Source organism: Gorilla gorilla, chromosome 17, assembly GCF_029281585.2.
Source record: "Gorilla gorilla gorilla isolate KB3781 chromosome 17, NHGRI_mGorGor1-v2.1_pri, whole genome shotgun sequence".
Classification (NCBI taxonomy): Eukaryota; Metazoa; Chordata; class Mammalia; order Primates; family Hominidae; genus Gorilla; species Gorilla gorilla.
This window is the reverse complement of record NC_073241.2, coordinates 95,777,463-95,804,144: the sequence shown is the minus strand read 5'-3', so window position 1 is coordinate 95,804,144 and position 26,682 is coordinate 95,777,463.

Sequence of the window (26,682 nt, the reverse complement as noted above, 5' to 3'; positions counted from 1 at the left end):
AGTGATTCTCTCTCTTTTAATTGTGAGTAATAGAGCCAAATACTTGTCGCAAGGACCAACATGTGAAGGTTGGATTTAGGAATTTTCAGTAGCAGAGTAATAGTTGTCAGAATACCGTTATTTTAAAACTTTGAAAGTGAGTGAATAAAAATGAAAATAGTCACATAATTTTCTAAAAGACACATTCAACCATGTGAATGTACCCTCATTCTTTTGCATGTGAAGTCTCCTTGCACATTTAGAAGCCCTTATTACCTATCGTATCCCCACCTTCCTCTCCCACCTATGGCTAATTTTTACTTTTGCAAATTAAGTAGCTCTCTTTTTCCAATCATTCCTCAGATACCTGTGTTAGATCCCCACTCTGGCTCTCTATGACTGAATTGCTGTTATATCTTTCCAAGATGTGCTGCACAAAATTAAACATGTAATAGTTATAATCTCACATGTGTAAGGCAAAAAATGCTAATAGCCTTATTCCAATAAAAAGGAGGAAGACAGACAAAGATTATTTTAGGTATTTTTTTAGGGTAAGATCTTACTGTCATTTCCCTTGAGCATTAAGCCAGTGAAAGCATTATGCATTGTTATCAGCCTAAGGCAGATGCGTCAATTCATTTTCGAGCCATGATTAGAGGAAGTTAGAGTCATTCATATGAATTTGCTTACTTTGTTTTAACATAAATCTTATTTGATAATTTTGCTCAATATGTATTTCAATTACTCTAGACTACTTGTCCTCTAAAAATCTTCAAAGTTTCTTCATTGCAAGTACATTATAAAAAAGATTAAATGGAGTAGCTGTCATAATAACTATCTTTACTTGCAAATGATATAATAGCTTATGTAGAAAATCTTGTGAAATGTAATTTTTAAATGGAAATAAATAAGTTTGGTAAAGCTACAAAATTCGAGATTAATATACAAAGCAACTACATTCTATATACAGTAATGAACAAATGGAAATTGAAAACAATAACATTTGCATTAGTATCAAAAATATAAAACACTAACGAAAAATTTTCACAAAAGATGTGAAACAGCTGTAGACTGTAAAATACAACTAGTGCTGAAAAAAATAAAAATAACATAAATAATTAGAGAGACATACCTTTTTCTTGGGTTGGAGAGCAACACCATCGAGATGTCAAATATGAAATCATTAATATATATTTGATGGTATAATATGTAATTTGTTTAATTTTGTACTCAGGGACCAAGTTGCCTTTTCATTATTTATCAATAAGAAAATTTTGAATTCTGACACAAGTTAGTCATGTTAAAAGTATATGTCTATCAAAATTTTAAAGAGCAGAATTTGGAATTCTGGGCTTTGATAACGTTTTCATCTCTTCAAACATTATTCCAGAAATTCATGGTCCATTCATGCTTGACTGTTTTATTCCAGGTGTTTCATTTTTCTACAGAAGTATTAAGAATTTGTAGGTATTCGCAGGTTTTTTAAATCTTAAAAAGTTTAATCTTGTTTTATCTTATAATCTAAGAAGAGAATATACTTTCAAGTTGATATGATATATGCAATTTCCTCTTTCTTCCTTCTTTCCTTCCTTTCTTCTAACCTTTCTTTATCAAATGCTATAACTTCTTCTCTCTCAGTTAAAAAATGCAAAAAAAAAAAAACCTCATTTATTCCCCCTAAATGATGAACATATTTTGTGTTTGTTTGTGGTTCATTCCTATTGTTTAAGTCTTTTTATAAAAAAAATCTTCTTAACCAGTACTGAGGAATACCAATAGAGACAATATACTGTATCTTCCATTTAGAACACTTTTATTTCCGTGAAATATTACTAATATAAATTATGTGAAAAACTGGGATATTCCTTCTACAGAAGATATCATTTGGAGAGATAGAAATATTCAAATTTATGCTTAGGAATGAAAAAATGACAAATAAGGATTTAAGCTAACACAATATTTCCTTCAGATACAACCTATTAGAAATAATGGTAGTTTAAAATTGTTTGATGTGTTTTTTAGAGTCCAGAAATCACTGGGAAACGATAAGACAGACAAGTTTCTCCTTGACTTTTTTAAAGGTCGGAATTGAGCCTGAGTATAGAAAGACAATGCGTATATCATTGATACACAAAAATAGTCCTTAATGATATCATTTTTCTGTTATATTTATTTCGTCATTAAGCAATGTTCTGGTCTGTAATGCAGAATTCATGATAATTTTCTTCCAGGGCATGGTGCAAAGTATTACATTTTTAAAATCCCATTCAAAATTAATAAAATAATTTTTGTGTGAAATAGATAGTTTGGTATTTTGGTTCAATATGTCAGTCCCTTTTGCTTCTTTAAATAGAATAAATTAAACTGTGTATATGTGGATCACACTGAAGGGCAATTTCTGCAGACCACAGAGCAGATATTTCAACTTATTACCTCATGATAAAAGAAAGTGAAACAAGAGGGCTTTTTGGTACGCTTGGTTAATTCCTTTTACTCAGAATTTTAATCCTGATTTCTCCAACATTTAGTTCAATATTTATATCCTTCTGTTTCCTACTATATTAGCTTCCCTCATCCAGAGCAACAAAATTCCTGTGCTAATTGTAAGAAAATCACTAGGCAATTATTAATACTAGCTCCTCAATACACCTACTTGATTACATCCCACACAGTAAGCAAATAGAAAACTGAAGACATCTACATATTAGTATAATTTTCTAAAATTTTTAGTCATGGAGTTTATTATTTATAAGCGAATTTTAATCTTATTCATTAGGGTAAATACTTCCAAATGATGAAATTTACATTGACTTACATTCCCTCAAATGATAACATTACTTACTGAAAGAGCATATTTTGTTTCTTGAAGACCAATTCCAATGCCTCCTCCAAAATAAAGATTACCTAGAAAACAAATTTTAATGTAAGCTTAAAACAAGGCAAGTCAATTAAAATGAATGTGAAAACTTTCAGGCAATTACAGTTTGGTTTGTTTAGTGAGCCTGAGACCAGAGCACCGGTGCCAATGTTTCTTTTTACAGCTCACATAAAAGCAATAGAAAATTGACACTATTGAGAGTTCCAGGTGATTTTTTTAATAGCATAAATATTCTGAGCTTCGTTTTGTTCTGCCTTTTTTTTTGCCTTGATAGCATGTTTAGGTTGAGCTAAAATTTACATTATTTTATTGATATATATGACTAATAAAATATGACTGGAAGAGAAAATAGTTCTGAAAATTCTCTTTAAAAAGTGTTATGTTGTCTTGGTTATATTTATGATGTCACCATATTCTTACTGGGCATATTCTGCTTTCCCATCCACATTAATGATTACTCTTTCACAACTTCCTCTTTTAGTCTTTTACACCACAAATATATAGACAAATGATAGATAGATACTGCTATAAAATTTATTTTCAAAATCCTGTGATACATACAATCACTGATTTAACTTCCTTGCCTCTGAAACTCTCCACTGAATGACAATAGTGAGTATTTTTAAGAAATGACTACAGAAAGAAAACAAAACTATAAATGAGAACAGTAAAACATTCTCAAAATCTAGAAAGCGTATCTAATCTAGAAAGCACAAGAAAGCAGAATCTTAAACTGATAGTGGAGAAAGCCAAGGTGCTACCTGATTTGCACAACAAAATTTGCAAAGGCTAAGGAATTAATGGCCTCAGATTTGCCTGAAAGCCCAAAGTGTGGCAGCATTAAGGAAGATAAGGTGATTATGAATATCTACGAAAGAAGAATCCACAGCTTCAGACCATTTGCCCCATTCTGCACCCTGAGGCCCTTCGCTTCACCCTGTCTGAGGTCAATCTCTGGAGTGAAAGCTGCCGGGGATGGAGGACAGAAATGGTACCATACTGCACACAAGGCATGAAGTAGAAATCTACTAGGACACAGTGTACATGTGTGCAGTCTGTGCCCTGCAAAAATGTAACCTGCAGAACAAAAAAGGGACCACTGAAGTCAGGGAATTCCACATTCGTTTGCTCATAGGGCTATGCTTGCACAAATGTGGTGTCCTGTTTCTAATGCAAACATTGTGCAGTATAAGGTGATATCTGCACAAACCACATACTAAATATTGGGACCTTAGATTCTCGTTCTCCTCTTTCCACCAAAATGAATACTGAGACCCAGATTTATAAATCCAGTAAAAGGAGTGAAAGGTTTTTTCAGAGGCAAAATTTTTATGTAAAAAGTTTTACAACAAAACCCCAAACAAACTAACAAAAGCATTGTTTCTGTACAAATGCATACATCTATAATTTGAGGGAAAAAGACAAATGAGCAATCAGCAATTATTCAGACACAACCTCGCAACATTAATACTGTTCATTCCCACACTTCTCGTGAACTTCAATCGGTAAAACACCAGAGCTCTCGGTTTATGTACTGCATTAATTTCATTTCATGTACTTTGTAGAATTTTCTGCTCCTGTAAGAGTTATTCTTGCCTGGTGGCCCAAAGACTAAAGAGAAAAGTCTTATGGAAATTGTGTGTGTGTGTGTGTGTGTGTGTGTGTGTGCGTGTAATTTTATTATATTGCCTTATTTTACACCTATTTCATTAAGAATGAGTAAAATTCAAATTGTGTGAGGTTATGTGTAGTTGCTTATTTGCCCAAAGGTATACAATAAATTACCCAGTCATGATGAAGGCTGAGTTATTCACTAATGATTAGAACCACCAATTATGTGATAATTAGAAATAAATTTAAAGAAAACTACTTAACTAAATAACACATATGAGAGAGAAAAGATATTTAGTGACAAAATTTCTCATGTATATGTTTCTTACTTTTTCCTGAATTGTGTTTACTTTATATATTGAGTTTAAAATCTTGTCCTGTCTTATTCCCTAAATCTTTTCTGAACTTCATATTTTGTGTAGAGAATAAAGGAAGAAAACTTGTGTTAAATAGAAGCTCCTTCTCTGACTTAATAGATAAATGACTCTATTTTCTCTATAAAAATGATACTCGTAGATGGTATTCATGGCTCAGTGCTCAAGTACTATGCTTTCCAGTGTATATATTCAGTAATTCATTGTATTTTTGCTCCAAAACTTTATGCTAGCTGCAGTTTTAATCACTGCATAATTAAATTAAATATTAATTGGATCAATGGAAATAAAGAGAGTTTTTTTCCTATGCAGAACTATCTGCATACTTAGTAATAACTCACTAAATGTAAGTTATTTTAAAACATTTGTGTAAAATTAGATGTGGGAGGGTGCTAGGGTCTGAATGTTTGTATCTCCCCCAAATTGATATGTTGAAATCCTAACTGTCAAGGTGATGATATTAGGAGGGTATTAAGAGGCAGAGTCCTCATGAGTTTATGCCCATTTTTATAAAATAGACCCCAGCTGGGTGTGGTGGCTCACACCTGTAATCTCAGCACTTTGGGGGGCCCAGGAGCACAACACTTGTGCTCAGGAGTTCCAGACCAGCCTGGACAACATGGTAAAACCCTGTCTTTACAAAAAATACAGAAATTAGCTGGGTGTGGTGGCATGGGCTTGTAGTCACAGCTACTCAGGAGGCTGAGGTGGGAGGATTGCTTGAGCCTGTGAGGCAGAGGTTGCTGTGAGCTGAGATCAGGCCACTGTATTCTAGCCTGGGTGACAGAGCCAGACGCTGTCTCAAAAAAGAAAAAACCAAAAAACAAAAACCAAAAACGAGGCCCCAGGGAGCTGCCTCATCCTCTTGAACCAAGTGAGGACACAGCAAGAAGACCCCAAGGAAACAGGGTCTCACCAGACACCCAATCTCCTAGCACCTTGATCCTGGATTTCCCAGCCTCCAGAACCGTAAGAAATAAATTTATGTTATTTATAAGCTACCTAGTTTATAATATTTTGTTACAGCAGCCCAAATGCTCTAAACGAGATAATGTTATAAGTTTTGTTGAGGTGATCTTAGAGGAATTGATACAAATCTAGAATTATTTTGTAAATAGTTTTCTTGAAACTGACTTATTGCCGTGTTTAAAAAGAGAAAGAGAAATTTCGGCTGATGTGTTAATAGTATCGTTTTAAAAATGGAAACATTGCTCATTTTCAACAAAAGGAGCCAAAATTTTAGATTACAACAAAATATAGTAAAATAGTTGTGATCCCAATTTTAATGTCCCCCTTTTTTTACATTGGATAAGAAAACTCTTCCTATATTTTGAAAACACCAGATTTGGCAATACTTCTTTGCACAAATGTTTCTATTTAGGCAAAAGGATTTAGATATCTCTCGAGGAGTGTAAGATGTTGGCATAAAGCTTTACTACAGCCTGTGATTTGGCTTTTGTTAAGCATTTCCTTAATCCATGTAGAGAGACATGTATATAGGGAAATGAAGAAGGCATTTTAGTCTTTGGCAAATAAAATAGTTGGTGTCCTACTTCATGGTTTTTGTCAGCTCATTGTATCATCCCAATTAGAAAGTAGACTATTATACATTGAGATTTGTTTTCAGCCCAATAATATCGGGCAATATTTTTAATGAAATTGCTACTTGAGTACTTCCTCATTTGTGAGATTTGTTCATAAAATTGTAGCTGAGTGTTTTTCCAATCAGTCCCAACTCTGTGCCTCAGAAATATATGTGTCAAGTGGTAGACAAATCACCTTAAAATTGATAATTATCTCCTCAGCAGTACAGGTATAAATTAAGAAAAACATATTTTGGGTAACTTCATGTAGCTTATTTTACTTAAAAGTTCATAAAATGCTTTTTGAAAGCAATAAACTAATATTTATTATGAGAAAATTATTTTTCTCATAATAAATTATGAGAAAATTATTTTTTGTTATTATGTATTGTATCTTGGATAAAAGGACATTTTTGGGTCTTTTTTGCAAGATGGATCCCAAGGATTTCTTTGAAGAGTTTTTCAAATTTCAAATGTGAACAATTTTTGTCCACAGTTTTCTTTACAGAAAATAAAATTTGGCATAAGAGAAATACTAGACTGAAATCAATTATTCTAAAGATGACTCGGGAAACAAAAGTTGCTATTTGGACCTAGCTCATACTAGGGGTTGGAGGATTCCTAGCTCTAGTATGGCTGAGTAAAATCCTATTTAACCTATACTCTGACAAACAATGACAATTAATCCTGTAATATTATGAAAATAAAAAAAAACTGAAAGAGAACAAATAAATCAGGAACTGAAGGGATATTGTCTTAGTCTGTTTTGCTACAAAAATACCACAGACCAGGTAATTTGTAAAGAAAAGAGATGTATTAGCTCTTGGTTGTGGGGTCTTGAAGTCTAAGCGGTTGGCACTGGCATCTGGTAGGGGACTTTCTGCTGGGCCATACCATGGTGGACAGCATCACATGTTGAGAATGCAGGAGTAAGAGACCCAGAGAAAGCTCGCTTTTATAACAAAGCTACTTCCATGATAACAAACCCACTCTTGTGATAGCAACATTAATCCATTTATGAGGACAGAGCTCTCACTAATCCATTAATCTCCTCAGGAGGCAGAGCCAATATTATTCCATTCATGAGGGCAGAGAGATTAAATTTTCAACACATGAGCCTTTGGGAAACACGTTCAAACCATAGCAGAAGTTAACGCTTGGAAGAAGAAAATAGCACATATGAGTTTCTAAGTTTGTTAGACATATCACCATGCAGGAAAACCCACAGGTGTGCTGAGGTGGTGGTGGTGGGCCTCTAGGTCTCTGACAGAAAACTCACAATAATTCTTGCATGGAGAATAAAAGGAGATGGTTCAGAGCAACCATGGCCACTGAGATATGAAAGGAAAAACTCCAGGAAGGCAAGAACCAGAGAAGCAGGGGTATAATTCTAGCACAAATCATTGGATTATGGCTGAATCACACATGCATAGTGAAGGACCTAAGTAGTCCACCTAAAGCTAGAATAATTCCAGTGGAATGAAATGTCATTCATTGCAGAAGGAAGAATTTTGAACTTTTATTTCAGCTAAGTTCTATAGCTACTTCAAAACATAGCTTTTATTGGAGGAACATAACAAGTCTATCCTCAATGTCCAGGGAAAAATCCAAAATTGTTCTACATACAAAGAAACAGAAGTATATAAGAAAAGATCATCAGTGGTGACCAACATAGAGATGCCTCTGATGCTGTAATAACAGAGAAGGGTGTTTTACAGAGAATGCAATGATACTCGAAGATTTAAAGAAATTCATGTTTCTCATAAATGAAAAGTAGGTTATCTTAGGAATGAATAAGAAACAAAATAATAGACCCATAATAAAAAGTTTAGACCCAAAAAATAATTCAAAATAACATAAAATTACTCCATTAGCTTAAGATCAAAATGGATAAAGAGAAGGCAAGAGTAAATTAACTTGAAAATGAATCAACAGAAAATAAATGTAGAAAAAACAATCAAGAAGGATAAACAAAGCCTGAAAAACACAAGAGAAAATAAGAAAAGAATAAACACATATAGAATTAGAATTCAGAAAAAAAGGAAAGTAAGACTAAGGTCAAAAATATTTGACAAAATAATGGTACTGAACTTCCATATTTGCTGAGAAACATAAATTTACAAAGTTGAGAGTTACAACAAATCACAAGAATAGGTTGAAAAATCAAACAAATAACAGTAAAAATTTCCAGACACCAGATACATTCATTCATACTGCTAAAACCAAAGAAAATATCTTAAACCAGCCAAAAAGTAAATGACACATTGCATAAGTAAAAAGGAACAATAATTTGAAAGACTGATGACTTAGATAAAATGTCTTAAGAGATTACATGTTGTTTCATTAAATTATATTCTCAAATGAATAAAATTACAGTGATAGAGAACAGATTAGTCATTGCTATGGCTTAAAAGAGAGGCAAGCATGTGACTACAAATGGGGAGAAGGAGATAACTCTTTTGGGGGCAAGGGAATATTTTTGATCATGGTGATTACATAAATATATGCATGTGTTAAAATCTGTAGAACTCTATAACAAAATGTCAATTTTATGGCAGGTTAATTAAAGAAAAAAAACTCTAGATTGTCAAAGTGGATACCCAGAGTAATATATAACTCTTGGTTGTCTGAAGAAATATTTTAAATATAAATATACAGAATTAGAAAGAAGTTAACTAGTACATCATGAAACCATAAGCATAAAAAGACTAAAGTCCCTATTAAAATACTAGGGAAAGAAACTTCATCACAAAGATTAATACCACATGTAACGAGGTATATTCTATAATAGTAAAAGTGCCAAAATGTCTAGAAATGGAAAATAATTCTAATTGTACACGTCTGATAAAAGAGACTTAAAATACGTGAAGCAAAATGTAACAGATTAAAATAGAAAAAAAGATGATCTCAGAGTCTTAGTTACGATTTTAATATCCTTCCCTACAATTGATAGAACAAGACAAAATCTGTATGAGGACATAAAAACCCTAAACAATAGTGCTAACCACCTTGACGTAATTGATATTTTAAAATATAACACTAAAAATACTGCAGTATGCAAGCTCTTTGCAAGTGTATGTATTTCATTCGCCAACATTCATACGCTACTCCATCTTTGGCTAATGATACCTGTCCTTAATTCCTTTTTAAAAACTTGATATCATACAGATTATGCACTTGTGCCACAATGGAATTAAATTAGAAATCAATGAGAATAAGATAACAAGAAAGAACAACAACAGCAAAATACAAGGAAATCATACAAGATACTTCTAAATAGCCCATAGGTCAAAAATACTTGGGCTAGTCTGTTCTTGCATTGCTATAAAGAAATACCTGAGGCCGGGCGCGGTGGCTCACGCCTGTAATCCCAGCACTTTGGGAGGCCGAGGTGGGCAGATCACGAGGTCAGGAGATCGAGACCAGTCTGGCTAACGCGGTGAAACCCCGTCTCTACTAAAAATACAAAAAATTAGCTGGGCGTGGTGGCGGGTGCCTGTAGTCCCAGCTACTCCGGAGGCTGAGGCAGGAGAATGGCATGAACCCGGGAGACGGAGCTTGCAGTGAGCCGACATTGCGCCACTGCACTCCAGCCTGGGCGACAGAGCGAGACTCCATCTCAAAAAAAAAAAAAAAAAAAAAAATACCCGAGACTGGGTAATTTATAGAGAAAAGAGTTTTAATTTGTTCAGGGTCCTGCAGGCTATACAGGAAGCATGGTGTCATCATCTTCTGTGCAGGCCTCAGGAGGCTTATAATCATGGCAGAAAGCAAAGAGGGAGCAGGCAAATCACACGTTGAAAGCAGAAGCAAGAGCGTGAGCGGGGAGTAGCTATACAATTTAAATCACATCTCGTGAGAACTCACTCACTATCATTAGGACAGTACCAAGGGGGATGATGTGAAACCATTCACGAGAATCCCACCCCCATAATCCAATGACTCCCACCAGGTTCCACCTCCAACATTGGGGATTTCATTTCAATATGAGATTTGGGCAGGAACACATATCCAAACTATATCGATAGTTTAGAAAATATTTCCAAGTGTATGCTAAAGAAACTACAACATTTCAAAGTAATTCAGATACACAATCTATAGCAGTGCTTAGAAGAAACTGTATAGGTTATGTGCTTGATTGAAGCAAAACAAAGGCCTAAGATCAATGACCTTAGGTTCCACTTTAAAAAGCTTAAATTAGAAAGAGAGAAATAGAAGACAACGAAAAGCATGAAGCTAAGCGTGCCAATAGATTAGTTCAAACCAAAAAATACACCCAGGCAACTGAAACTTCTTTCAAGACACAGAATACTATCATCACTCGAGGAAGTTTTCTCAGATTTCTTCGCTTTCAAAAACTCTCAAATACCAGAAGCAACCATATGTTTCTCTGAATTTTCCACCATAAATTAACTTTTCCACATCTAGAACTTCATAAAAATGGAATGATAAAATCACACTTGACATTTAATGTTTCATTCACTCAGCATATTATTTTGAGAATCATCCGTTGAAATGTACATTAGTAGTTTACGCCCATTTATCTTTTAGTTGTATTACATTTCTTGACAATATCACAGTTAAATATACACTTATTGATGAGCAAAATGAACTGTTTCAACTTTTACCTGTTATAAATTTTTAAAAATATACATATATACATATGTATATATGAAATATACACACATACACATATATGTGGACGTATACTTAGAAATAAAATTATGAAATTGTTGGGTTATAAGGCAAATGTGTATCTACTTTATTCCCTAAAAAATTTCAGATTTTTCTTCTAAGGTGGTTTTAACATTTGATATTCCTCTTCAACAAAAGATGGGTACTTTATTTGTTCTATCTTTGCCACTATCAGTTGTTCTCTGTCTGATTACATAAGCCGTTCAGACGGGTATGTTTTTGTGTAGTGATATATTTTTTTGAGATTAATTTGAATCTCCCTGATGACAAATGAGGTTGAATATGTGAATGCACATATTAGTGATCTGTATCTTTATGAAGTGTCTGTGTTGTCCCATACTTTTTATTTTATTGTTTTTATTACTGAGTTGTAGGCATTTAAAAATATGTTGTTAGACCAGCCTGGCCAACATGGTGAAACCATGTCTCTACTAAAAATACAAAAATTAGCCAGGCATGGTGGCAGGTGCCTGTAGTCTCAGCTACTTGGAAGGCTGAGGTAGGAGAATTGCTTGGACCCGAGGGGTGGAGGCTGCAAAAGAGCGAGACTCCGTCTCAAAATAAATAAATAAATAAATAAATTAATTAATTAATTAATTAATTTTATATATGTATAGAATATATATATTCTGTATGTATATATGTTCTGAAAACGTGTTCTTCAAGTAAATGGCTTCACTAATTATGTTCTTAATTATGTTATCTGATTAACAAATGTTTTTAATTTTAAAGAGATCTATGTTATGGTTGTTAGCTTGTCTGTTTGTTTTGATCTTTTATTGTGTTGCTCTTCATGTCTAATGTATGAAACCTGTATTTACCCCATCTCATAAAAATATTCCCCTATACTTTCTTTAAAATGTTTCATAATTTTAGCTTTTATGCATGGATCTATGATCTAACTTGAATTAGTTATTGTTTACAGCGTGACATAAGAGTTGAGATTAATTAATACCCAGTTGTTTTAGCTTCCTTTGTTTAAAAAGGTTGTCCTATTAATAGTGGATTGTTTTGTCACTGTCAAGATACAAATAAAATCTTAATTTTGCTAACAGAGTATGCTTCTAATGTACTCAGCACACAAAAAACACACCATGAATGTATTTCATAAACATATATAACCATATTTTGTCAATATATAATTTAATACATAATTTTAAAAATTAAAGGTGCTGTGAACATTTTGTTTAAAAGAGATTCAAATAGCCGTATCAGTGTGGAGCAATTTCTGAACTCTCTATCATTTGACTGTTTCTTCCATCCAGTAATCTTAAAATTACTGGTTTAAATTGCCTTGCTTCTCTTGTTAAAGAGTTTCTTAGATATTCATATTCTATTCACTTTCCATATACATCTTAGGAACAGTTTTATAATTTCAGTAAATTAAACTAGTGGGATTGTGTTTGGAATTGCACCAAATCTAAAACTCAGATTAGAGACAATTGATATCTTAATAAATTTGTCTGCCTAGTGAAGGATACTTTTTTAGCTTTGTAATTAAGCATCTGAACCTATATATTTCCCTCCAAAATCAGCTTTAGCATCATTCTGGCATTTTTGAAATGTCGAATATTAATTATTCTATATTTCAAAATATTTGCTAATTTCTCTTTTGACCCAGAAATTATTTGCAAATATGTCTAATTTCCAAACATTTTAAATTTGTATAGATGCCTTATTTATTTCTAATTTAATTTCATTTTGGTCAAAGATCTCAAAAGTGTGTTATACTGATTCATGAGTTGTTTTCTATTTTGCTGTTTCCCATGAGACACACTTTTTTTCATAACTGATCTCTTCTAAGAATCATAAACAAACAGCATACATAAATAAATGAAAATTAAAAGAAATAATAATAACAAACAGTAACTGAGAGGAACAGCACAGCCAGAAGCACCCTGGCTCAGGGAAACACTATCCCATAGAGTACTTTCCTATGAAATTCTATTCTGGGCATCTTGCTGGAACTTCCATCTGTGAAATGATGGCTCTTAGGCAAATGCATTAAGATAAAAAGAATGTTCACCCAAAATATTTTGGAAGGGTGTCTAGAGTAATTGGGTTTCCAAGAAAAAAAAAAAAGAGGAATTGGATGAAAAAATAAATAAACACACAGAATTGCCAAGTTCTATTATTGATAGAAAGTAGTTTTCTTATATGTTTATTGTAACTGTAAGTGATATTACATACTTGCAGATATCAATATTGCAATGTCCAGGATGCTGTTATTTTCTCTTAGGAAGTCTGCAACTAACAACAACAACAAACCACGTATTTTCATTCATTTTTGGGCTTGGTGTTAGACAGGCTAGTCTTGCCTTTTTAAAGTTTATTGCAAGATTTTTCTTTTCTTTTCTTTATTTTTTTATTTTTCCTGATCACGGAATGTGATGTGCTTAATCACTGTGGCATCAGGGCCAGGTGTCAGTTTTTTTCTTTTTCAATTACTTCTAGATATTTTTTAGTGAACTGAGGTAGAAAAGAAGCAATTTTAAAACATAAATAAAAGCATGAGTTTATACTGCTATAGCTATCCAATTGAAAGTGTTGAATTATAGGTTGAAATGTATCTTGTATGCTAATAATATGAAAAGAAATAATTGCTTTACGTAACCAAGGACACATATTTTCTTGATTACATAAAGAAAATAAGAATTTTTTCTTATTTTCACAAATAAGAATGTAAATATTTTAAATTCTTAAAATACTTTTTCGGAATACAATAAATTTTTTCTTACTTTCACAAAATAAGAATTTAAATATTTAACAACAAATGCCAATAATTTTTTTGAGAATATTTTATTTCAATGTAATGTCAATATATTTAACACTAAGGTCTTGTGAAATAATTGTTTTTCCCAGTATAATTATATCACATACTTGATAGAAAGTCGTTAATTTTTTTAAATTCATTAAAATTCTTAAAGGAGTCCATAACCAAACTATGTATTATATTCATTGTTTTCTTTGCATTTTCTTTCCTTGGAAATTTTTATTCCACGAAGATTTTTATTATATTTGTTTCAGATTTTTTATTACTTTTGATTTATATTTTCATTTTTTTCCTTGTGATGTGTGTGTGTGTATCTCCTTACACAAAATGCAACATGTCATGTGCACTTCCTCATCTTACTATTTACAATTTAACTATCCTTGATAACACCACTTGAGTCCTTGAGAACACCAACAGCCACTTGTCATTTTGAGACACATATTCTTCGTTGCTTTTACAGCAGCAAAGCATTCAAGAATAGTAATTCTGCACAATGTGTGTAATCAGTCTTCATTGATAGGCATGTAGATTTTTCAGTCATTAGTTGTTATCATGGTAAGTGATTTTATGCAACTGTTCTGTGTTTTTGCCTGTATGTCATTAGTTCTTCGTTTAATAGAAGATGAACTGATGTCAATAGAAAATACTTAATTTCTGTAGATCTTTCAAATTTACCACAGTAGACGTTGTATCACCCTGCATTCTCACCCATAATGTATAAGAGTGATGGTTTCTTTCCAGTCTATCAATCTATCTTCAAACTAGAATTGTTGCCAAGGCAATGGGTTTATTTGTGATAGGTTATCTCATTTTATATTTATTTGCATTTCTATTATTATGAGAAGTAAAATTTATTTGATCTTTTTCATGTTTAAAGAAAATTTGATTTTTAAAATTTTAATTTTAATTGACAAATTATAATTGTATATATTTATGAGGTACAATTTGATGTTTTCATATATGCATATATATCAAATATATACACACACACATTTTGAAATGATTACATCAAGCTAACAGTATATCCACTACCTCACATTTATTTTGTTGGGAGAACATTTAAATTGAACGCTTTTAGCAATTTTTGATATTTTACATTTGTTCATATTCATAGGGTATGTGGAAATTTTGTTGCATGCATAGAATGTGTAATATCAAGTCAGGATATTTAGAGTCTCTATCCCTCCAGTATTTATCACTTCTATGTGTTGAGTACATTTCAAGTTCTTTTTTCTACCTGTTTTAAAACAACAATACATTGTTGCTAACTGTAGTCACCCTAGTCTTCTATCAAAGATTAGAGCTCATTTCTTCTAATTCTTTACCTCCCACCCCACAACCCACCTGTACACCCATCTCAGTCTCTGGTATCTATCGTTAGACTCCCTACCATCACATGATCAACTTTTTTAGCTTCCACATATGAATGAGAACATGCAATATTTGCCTTTAGTTCCTGGCTTATATCACTCAACATAATGACCTCCAGTTCCATCCATGTTGCTGCAAATGATTGATTTCATTCTCTATGGCCAAATAGTATCCCATTGTGTATTAACACCACAGTTTCTTTATCCATTCGGCTGTTGATGCATACTTAGGTTGATTTAATACTTTGTTATCGTGAATAGTGCTGCGATAAACATGAGAGTGCATGTATCCCTTTGATACATTGATCTGTTTTTATTTGGATGCATAACCAGTCATGAGATTGCTTGATCATATGGTAGTTCTATGTTTAGGCTTTTTTAAAAAAGAAATTTTATTATACTTTCAGCTCTGGGGTACATGTACAGAATGTGCAGTTTTGTTACATAGGCATACACGTGCCATGGTGGTTTGCTGCACCTATGGCTTTTTAAAAAAAATCTGCATACTGTTTTCTATAGTGGCTGTACTGATTTACAGTCCCATCAACAACGTATAAAAGTTTAGTTTTCTCCATATCCTTGACAACATCTGTTATATTTTGTCTTTTTTAAAATAGCCATTCTAACTGATAGAAGGTGATATCTCATTGTGGTTTTAATTTGCATTTTTCTGATAATTACTGATGTTGAGCATTATTTCATATAAATGGGCATTTGTATGTCTTCTTTTCTAAATATGATACATCACATCACAAAAACATAAAATCATCTCAATATATGCAGAAAACTGATAAAATTCAACATTGTTTTATGATAAAAACTCTTAACAAAGTAAGCATAGAAGGAACATACCTCAAAATTTAGAAGTCCATATGATGCATCAACAGTCAACATCATACTGAATGGGGAAAGGTGAAAGCCTCTCCTCTAAGAACTAGAATAAGACAAGGTGCTTCACTTTCATCACTCCTATTCAACGTAGTACTGGACATGATAGCGAAAGTATCCAGGCAAGAGAAAAGAAACAAAATTAATATATAAAATTAGTAGCATTTCTATACATTAATAATTAAATTACCAAAAAAAAATCAAGGAAGCAGTCCCATTTACAATAGCTACCAGAAAAGAAAAATTACCTAGGAATAAGTTTATGGAGGTGAAATCTCTCTACATGGAAAACTACAAAACACTGATGAAAATAACTGGAGAGGACACAAACAAATGAAAAGACGTTCCTGTTCATGGTTTGGAAAAAAATAATATCCTTAAAATGACCATACTACAAAAAGCAATCTACAAATTCAGCACAGTCAGTATCATAATATCAATGTAATTTTTTACAGAAAGAAAAAATCCTAAAATCTGTATGGGAACAAAAAAGAGACAGAATATGAAAAGTAATCATGAACAAAAAGAACAAAACTGGAGGCATCACATTATGTAACTTCCAAATATACTATAAGTCCATAGTAACCAAATAACACAGTGTTGGTATAAAAGTAGATGCATAGATCAATGGAACAGGATAGATAACCAAGAAATAAATCCAAATATTTACAGCCAACTAATTTTTGACAAAGCTGTTAAGAACATACATTGGGGAAAGGAAACTCACTTCAAAAATGGTGCTGGGAAAACTGAGTAACCATATGCAGAACAGTGACTGGATCCTAATCTCTCATTATATACATAAATGAGCCTAAACATAAGACACAAAACTGTAAAACTACTGAAAGATAATAGATACAGGAAAAAAATTTTAGGACATTATTCTAGGCAAGAATTTTATGGTCGGGACCTCAAAAGCACAGGCAACAAAGCCAAAAACAGACAAATGGGGCTGCGTTAACTAAAAAGCTTCTGGACAGCAGAAGAAACAATAAACAGGGTGAAGAAACAACCTGTTAAAGTGGAGAAAGTATTTGCAAATTACTTATCTAACAGGAGAGTGACATCCAGAACACACAAGGAATTCAAACAACTCAACAGTTGAAACAACAACAACAAATAATAATCCCATTAAAAATGGGAAAAGGACATGAATAGAAGTTTCTTATAGCAATTTTAAAAGATACAATATATTATTATTAATTGTGCTCACTGTGCTGTGCAATAAATCTCAAAAATTAATTTTTCATCTACTATTGAAACTTTGTACTCTGATCAACCTTCTCATTCCTCATGCCACTTCCCATCCCTGCCTAGGCTCTGGTAACCACCATTGCACTCTTTACTTCTATACGTTTAAGAGGTTTTTGTTTTGTTTTGTTTTGTTTTGTTTGTTTGTTTTGTTTTGTTTTTTCTTTTTTTTATTCCACTCACATCTAAGTGAGATCATGTAGTATTGTTTTTCTATGTCTGGTTTATTTCACTTACCATAATATCTTATAGGTTTATCTGCATTGTTGCAAACAACATTTCCATTTTAAGGCTGTATAGTACTCCATTGTGCATGTACACCACGTTTTCTTTATCTTATTACCTATTGATGAACAGTTAGGTTAATTTCATATCTAGGCTTTCATGAAATTATGCAATGTGCAATGAACATGGGTGTGCAGATACATCTCTTCAAAATGCTGATTTCATCTCCATTGAATATATACCCAGAATTTTGAATGCTGGATCGTGTGGTAATTACATTTTAATTCTTTGAGGAAGTGTCATACTGTTTTCCAAATGGCTGTACTAATTTATATCCTTCAAACAGTGCCCAAGAGTTCTTTTTTGCCCACATCCTCACCAGCACTTGTATTTCATTTTTTTCATAACAACTATTCTAACAGGTATGAGGTGATTGATCACTGTGGTTTCAGTTTGCATTTCTCTGATTATTATTTATGTTGAGCACTTTTTTACTAAACGTGTTGGCCATTTCTTTTTCTTGTTTTAAGTAATATCTCTTCAGGTTATTGTTATTGAGTTGAATTCTCTATATATTTTGGATATCAATCCCCTATCAGATTTATGGTTTGCAAACATTTTCTCTCAGTCTGTGGGTTGTCTTTTCACTTGGTTGATTATTTCCTTTGCTGTACAAAATATTTTACTTTGATGCAATTACATATTTCTATTTTTGTCTTTCTTGCCTGTGCATCCAGGGTCATATCCAAAAACTTACTGCCCAGATTAATGCCATGTAGATTCTCCATGCTTTCTTCGAGTTTGTCTTTATATTTAAGTCTTTAATCCATTTTGAGACAACTTGAATGTAATTTTCAGTTTTTATTATTGTCCATTTTTCTTTTAGATTATGAGGCTTTTGCCCTTAACTAATGGAGCTATTTTTGTATTAGGTATCTTAGCTGTTTTTCTGTGATATAATTTACGAAACTTTTTTCTAGTATTTTACTTTTTCTTTTTATTTACATTGTCTTACATAAAAAATATTGTTTGCTTTGCATTTTTAATTAAAATTTTCTGTTGTCTATTTTATTTTTTCTTAATGTTGATTATAGTTAAGAATGCTGTTCCTGTTCCCACATGTTATACTGGTATTAGTATGAGTTCATTATATGCATATGTATCTCTAGGATAGATTATTCTTGTTAATGAGAGAGCAAGTATTACCATCTTTGGACAACGTTTATCAAACTGACCAGTTTTTCTCATAAATTAGAGTACTATTTTGCCATATTCTCCATCTGATGTTCATTTGAATCTATTTCTGGTTTTTATTTTTCCTTCAATTAGTCTACTTATTCATTCATGTATCATTCTAATATCAAACTCATTGAATTGCATGTTATTTATAATTTGCTTTAATATGTGAAAGGTCTCACTCCCATTTTCCCACTAATGTTCCCTATAGAATTTCCCTGGTTATTTTTTGTTTGTTTTAGGTTCTCATATGAATTGGAAAATCAACCTGTAAAAAACAGTAAAGCCATGTACATTTTTTAATATTCTGCTGAATGTATAGAATTTAGAATAAAATTACATTTTCATAACATCTAGTCATCTTATCTTAGCCTGTATTATTTCCTTCAACATGCTATCTTTATAACATGCAAACTGTTAATCCTTCCTTTCTAATTATTTTTACCTCTAATTGCTTACCCTTGAAAACCCAATCAGCTAACCACTGAATGCAATGTAAACAATTGTGGCAAAAATGGTCATTATTGGTTTGTTTTAGTGGAAGTTTTCACCCATCATATAAGATGTTGACTTTTGAGTTAAGATATGTGTGCATGTGTATATATGTGTATATGTGCATGTGTGTGTATTTTTAAATATATGTAAACATACACTTTATGTATAAGTGTATTACATTTTTATTGATTGTTTATACAATCATGGAAGTTCGATTATTAAAATGGTTTTGTATTTAGAAATTATAATGTGTCTTTCCAGTTCTATAAATGTAATGAAATGTATTAAATCATTTTTAATAACACAATCAATTTATTACAAAAAATAACTTGCCATTGGGTATATTTTATTATTTTTAATATGCTATGGGATTGTTTTATTTTCATTGATATTCATTAGTAGCATTGACCTATAAATTTGATCAATCATTATATTTATCATACTTTGGTAGGTTCACATAAAAATAATTTGGAAATTTTTCTTCTTTATCAATTCCACAAAATAATTTAAGTGGCATTGCTCTTTCTCATCTTTAAAGTTTTCATAAAATTCCCTTCTGAAAAAAAAATATTAGTTTTGGGCTTTTCACTGGGATTGTCTTTTAAATTGTCTTCTAATTTTTCAAAAAAGCATATTTATTCACACTTTCTATCTTTAAGGTTACAGTTTACAATACATTTTTTCTACAAAACATACATTTCACTATGCTTTTCAAACATAGAGGGATATCTATTTTAAGATGTCTCTCTGTTTTAAAATGCCTTTGTTCTGACTGCTAATTTCCCTTGCCTATTCTTATTTTGGTATTTGTGTTTCTAATTTACTTGTTGAATATTAAGTTAGCTAAGATTTTGTCCAGTTTTTTAATGTCTATTTTAGTGTTTAAAATAATTATTTCCAAAAAATGATTATTTTCATCAGAAATATATTAATATATTAACATATTTAAATATTTTAATTACTCAGAATTATTTCACTCACTTTTATAGTACTTTGTATTTTCATGAATTATGATATATGTAAATATTTTATATTTTTAAATTTTGAAATATCTATCTTGTTTTTAGAATTGCAAACTTCCCAGATTCAAAAAAGAAAATTAAAAAATTGACTAACCAGACAAATTTTCATGGTTAGTCAACATATTTCCAAGCAGTTATTAGAGTTCAATAAAAACAAATAATGGAAAATGAGTAATTTTGTCAGGAAGCACCTTATGAAACAGCGTATATTTACATAACATCTATGATCTTTCCTCTTTCATTTATCATTCATTCATATAGTCACTCATTCAAAATATTTATTGGTTACATAAAGTATCCCATTTTCCATCATTATTTCATATTAATTTTACATTTTTAAAAAGCTTGTCATGATGCCAAATTAATACAGCAAATTAGTTTTACAACACTATCCGAGCCATTGTTCCGTATTCAGCCAAACTCATCTTATCTAATATATAATTAGTTTTACACAAAAAAAAGATTCATGGTTAGATTTTTTCATCCAAAAGTTGTATTTTTAAGGCAAATTTTGCCAACCACACAATGTTGCACACTTAGATCTAATATGTCATTGAAAAAGTATGCATCCTCTTGTTCTTATTTTCTTCACTTCCAAGTACTCTGTTGTAAGAAGATTACTGGGGATTTATGGAGTATCTCTCTGAAACACTCTCAATGTATTTTCACAGATGCAGAGCATTTTTTTGAGAATAAACTTTTTTCTTCCTCCTTCTATATCATCACCTCTATCAATTAAGTAAAATTGTTTCTTTGCTTTGAATGGGCTTACTTAAAAGTTCTTGTTTTATCAATAATTAAAATTTTTATATACTCTATAAAAGTAAAACTTCTAGCCACATTCATTTTAAAAGGTTAAAATTTGTGATTATTTTTAAAAATTTGGATTCATGAGATTGCTTATAAAAATAGCCATTTAATTAAACCAAAGTCCAGAGTTATTACAAATATAACTTACATAGAATTTCAAAATTTTTTCTTACTCATTTTATGTTTCAATTTAAACTGTCAAATCCATTGTTTAGAAACAGTTTTCTTCTCTCACATGTTTCAATTATTATTTAAGGGTCATTCATATAAACATGCTATTCTTCTATTTATGGACATAGTTTCATTAATAAAACTTTGTTTATATAAAAAGAAACAAAATATATGTTGTCTTTTGTTTCTATTGTTTCTGTTTTGTGTGTGTGTGTGTGTGGGGGGGGGGGGGTATTTGCTTGTTTGATTTTACTAATTAAAGTCTAGAAGAAGGTGATGGATTGAGAGAATTAAGGAAATTTTCATTATTTTCCATTCCACTTCCAGATGGCATATACTCATACATCTTTGTTCCTCCCCTTTCAGTGAAAATAAATATTCTAGAAATAATTCAAAATGCTATCACAAATGACCCTTAAAAAATCAAAGAATAAGTGGAGTGAATAGAGACCTTAGTTCTTTAGTAACTGTGCTGTCTTTCATAAATTTTCTATTTCCTATGTATCCCAGAATCCCAGCCTGCATACCAGAGATGTGTTCATTCTAGACTGCCAACAGTCATTGACAAAAATAAACAGAACAAAACAATAGAAAAAGTCTATTCTTTCTGTTCTAAGGAGCAAGAAAGGGGAATCACAGCAGCTGTCTAGGAGGGAGCCTCATCCTCTGATCCTAGCCCAGGGCAGTGTTGGGATGATCTCCAGGTGGTTGCAATGCCGCAGGGTTGTACCTCACACCTCAGGAAGCAGTGGCCTGATTGATAGTGTGGGGATAGTAGCAGTAGGAGCACTCTCTCCATCCTGAGGGCAGCAGTAGAATTAGTTCACTACAGCAGCAATAATTGAATTTGTAAATAATCTAGTTTTAAAGAATGGCAAACAAGTTCTCCAGACAAAAAAGAATATAAGAAGCTAAGGATTTCAAAAATTAAAAGAAGCACAACAGAATGAGTAAAAATAAGGTAAATATAAGGCTCCCTCACCCAATGAGTTTGTTATTTATCTTTGATGGCTGAAGTAAAAATTGTAACAGCATCTGATGTGGTCAGAGTATGTAGAGGAAATGCTTAAGGAGACCATATTTAAAAATTGAGTAGGGTGGAGGCTGAAATGGAATCAAGTCTGTAATGTTTCACTGAAAGTGATAAAAACTGATACCAGTAAGCCTGGAAAAGTCACATAAAACATATTATAATATCTAGTTCAATCACGAAGAAAAATATACAAAGCAGTATACTCAAACACATTAAAATAAATCAAAATTGAATTTTAAAACCTCTTCTGTAACTGGCCTGAGTGCAAGAACAGAGGAACAGAAGAATCAGAAACAGAGGTAACAAAGGGAAAACAAAAAAACATAATGGCAGACTTAATCCCAAATATATAAATAATTACATTAAATATAAATGATAAAAATCACACCAATTAAATTATCATAGCAGTAACTTGTACAAGAGTTGTATCAGTGAAGTGGCAGAGAATAACACATATTTTAATTTAGTATAGGAGAAAATGGGAGGCAAAAAATTGGGACAGTGACTTATGTGTCCCTTTTGAGAAAATTCATATAAAATAAGAAGTGAAATTTGCAGCTAGCTGAAGGGGATTGGAGTTGATAATTTTTTAAATTTGAATAAATAACAACATGTTCATTAGAATGTGCAAGTTGACAGGGAATATTTAATGATAGTAAAAAGTGAGGAAGAAATTACTAGTGCAATATCCTTGAGCAAGTAACGGAATGGAATCTAAATGTCAAATGAAAGAGCTGCTCTCAGCAAGGAGACTGGAGACAGCTTATTCACGGTAACAAGAGTTAAGTTCAAAATATATTAGCGCAGAGGCAGGGAGGTGAACTGGTACAGTATAAGGGTTTATGGAATTTCACTTCGGATAGCTTCTGTTTTCTCAGCAAAAAGCAAATCATCAGCTAAAGCAATAGTGAGGATAAGGTTTTGGAGGTTTTAGGAAAGAGAAGATATGTAAACTAGATATCTTGGAACATGAAAAAACACATGAGCTAAAATAACACACTAATTGCCCGGTCCTTATGAGGTTAATGAGCGTGAATTAAAGTGGCATCATTCTGTATCACAGTGTGCTTTCCACCAGCGTGCATGCCAGCGTGTAGTAATGTAAGATTCTGGTTTGAGGAGTAGAGCAAAGTAAAAGAAAACAAAGGAGTTTAGGGTGTATGAAGAAAGTGATCATAATAACTGACTATGGAATTTAAACCAGTTAAGGAGAGAGTAAAGTGAGACATGAGGAGTAATAAAAAGATAATAGGGTCATCGGACAAGGTACCAGCAGTAGAAAGATTGTTGGATTTGTAGCACAAGAGGGAATTAGCAAAAGAAAAAATAAACAAACAAACAAACAAAAAAACTAAAACAGAAAACAGGAGTCAGTGGTGAGCAAGCTGGATATATGAATTTAAAAATGGAAAGGTCTAGTAAGGTCTAGGTTGAGGTAAGGTGGTAAACAAGGCCAGTGGAGTAAAAGACGGCAACTTATTGAAAGGGAAATTCATGGGAATATTGACATCACTAAACATTCCAACAAAAGCAATGTGAAAGAGGCAATATGCCAGAAGCTAAAATCACCAGGGATGAAATAATGATGACCAGTGGGGATGAGAGGAGTAGGTGGCTGCAGCTGAGAGTGGTAGTGAGTGCTGTAGTCTAAAGACTTGTCATTCTAAGGGAAAAAGGAGAATAGCCTGGAAGCAACAATAATGAGAAAGAATGTAATGTATCTCACTTCCAGGCACAAAAGGTATTAAGCAGGTGGGAAAGAAAAGGAAAACAGCCACTTCTTAAGAGGTCTGCAGGGGAGGCACTGTTATGTTATCAGGGAAAATGTTCTGAGTTTCTGGAATTGGTTCTCCAATCTGACTGTATGTAAGGACACTTATGCCATTATCTTTGGTGTAAAAGTGGGCAGTGGTTGTCTGTGGCATAATCTGGTAATAAAAATAAGCAAAATATTTTCAATGGACACTCCTAATTAAATACCTACAGAAAGAGAACTACTGGTTTCTATATAGTTGCCACCTTAGAACATTTTAGTCAAATTAAGGAGTAAAATGGAATTGGCTGGTTGCTCCTAACTTGCTGGAGAAGTGGAGAAAAGAAAAGATGAGCTCAGGGCTTCAAATTCACAGCTAACATAATGACCTGAATGTTTTCATATTTGCCATGAAAGAAATCCTAATCTCCTCCAGCCACAGGGTTGAGATTTTTGAAAACCAAACCTTGAGCCCCATACTGCCACTGGCTGAGTTACAAGGCAATTTATTTTCCAACCCTCAGTGTGTCTTCAGTTATAGTGAAGGCATCGACTGGCAAGATATGTAATCCTAAAATTAGAATGGGGGCATAGAGACAGACCCCCATGAAGCTGGCACCATCAAACCTTGAAATCTGGCTGCCATTTTCCTGTCAGCAGTGGCCTCCCTTCCACCCCTGCCTGAAGAGGTAACCCTTCCTTGACCCATAATGGCCTCCCCTGAGGAATTTGCTTACAAAACACTCCTGGTTCTTTTCAGGATTCAACCTCATCCCTTCTCTTTGCTTCTAGACTTAAACTAGACTCAGTAGGTCTGAAGGATGAAGTATGAAGTGCAGCACACAAGGGGATACAGCATACACCAGATTAATTGCATGTTTCTTTTTCTTTTTTTTTTTTCAGTTTAAACAGAAATCTGGGACATGTGCAGGAATGGATCCTAATGAGTGTGGTGTGATCTAAGAGACTAAAATGGATTCCTCTTTATCAACTAAGGTGGACCCTAAAGTGAAGGAAAAAAAGTTACCTACATGTCAAGGGTTCAGGGCTGGACTATCATGGCATCTTCCTACATTCCTATGGCTCCAAGAAAAACCAGACTTTTGTTTGATTCTCTAACAAGAGAGTCTATCAGGCAAATTATCAGACCCCTCCTAACTCTGATTTGTAATCCAAACCACTGCAACTCTTGTTCGGACAGAGGACTGGCCTTACAAACATTTTTTTTTCTGCTAAGCCACTGCAGACATTAAGGTAGTTTCAGCAGCTGATAGAGGCTGTGCACAAGTTGTCTTTGTGTCCTGTGGTTTACTTTTCAATCTACAGAGCCATATTCCATCTCATTTTAATGCTGAAAACCCCATGCCAAAGGGAAATGAGATGTTTGCCCATTGCACCTGCCCTTGACTTCCCTTATAAATACACCTCAAAACTTGCTGAATATGTATGTATGCTTCTATTTTGTAAGACAGACCTTGTGAGGCATAAAACTCAACCCATCCTTTCCTTTTTCAAAGAGAGAACACCTTTCATCCACACCAGAGGCTGCCTCTTCCCAGTTAGCAAACTGATATGACCAATTAAGCTCTCTTTCCTACTATTTAGCCATTCTGGTGGTCTTTTGGATGAGAGAATTATTGCATAAGACCTGTTTACCCAAGCCTGGAGTGTCCATATTATGCACCTTTTACTATGACCCTGAGAAATAAAGAGGGAGCTCCAGCATCCATGAAAAGCCCTTGTTCACTCCTCTGTAGGTCAGAAATTACAGTTGGAACTGCTACTAGCAAGCTGGGATCACAAAATTCAATGAGTATAATGGAATCCTGGAATGACAAGATCGAGTGATAGCACTTAATCACCAATGATAAGTGTTTTCTGATTATTATCAATCATGAAATCCACCAAGAGAACTAATCAGAATAGTCTGACTTTCAGATAACTGGCATTGGCTAGTTGGTCATAATGTTCTTAGAAAACAGATGGATGGTATACTAAATTATTTACTGATCTGTATACACAGAACAATTCTAGGTCTAATAAAAATAAGTAAGCCTTAAATCATCAAAACAAAACCACAAGACCTCAATTAACACCCAGGCTTGAGCCAATTTACAGATCCAAACACCTTGAATGGATGGGAGGCTGTATCCTCTTGAGGAAGAACCCTGCTACTCTGCCAAAAATTTTCTAATAAATATTTCTCCCAGCCTTCCTCAAAGGGTCTTGTGACCATATACTTGGGTGGCTCTGAATTACAGAAAATAATCAGACTTCTTAGGGATTTTTTGACACTGGTTTAGAAGTGAAATTAATTTCTGGAGGCCAAAATGTCACTGTGATCCACCAACGGGATTAGTGGCTAATGGAAGTCAAGTAATCAATAGAATTTTAACTTGAGTCCATCTCACAGTGGTATCAGTGGGTTCCTAGGCTCTTCCTGTAGTTATTTATCTAGTTCCAGAATTTATCATTGAAATAATCATACTCTGCAACTGGAAGAATTCTCACATTGGTTCTCTAACCTGCGAAGTG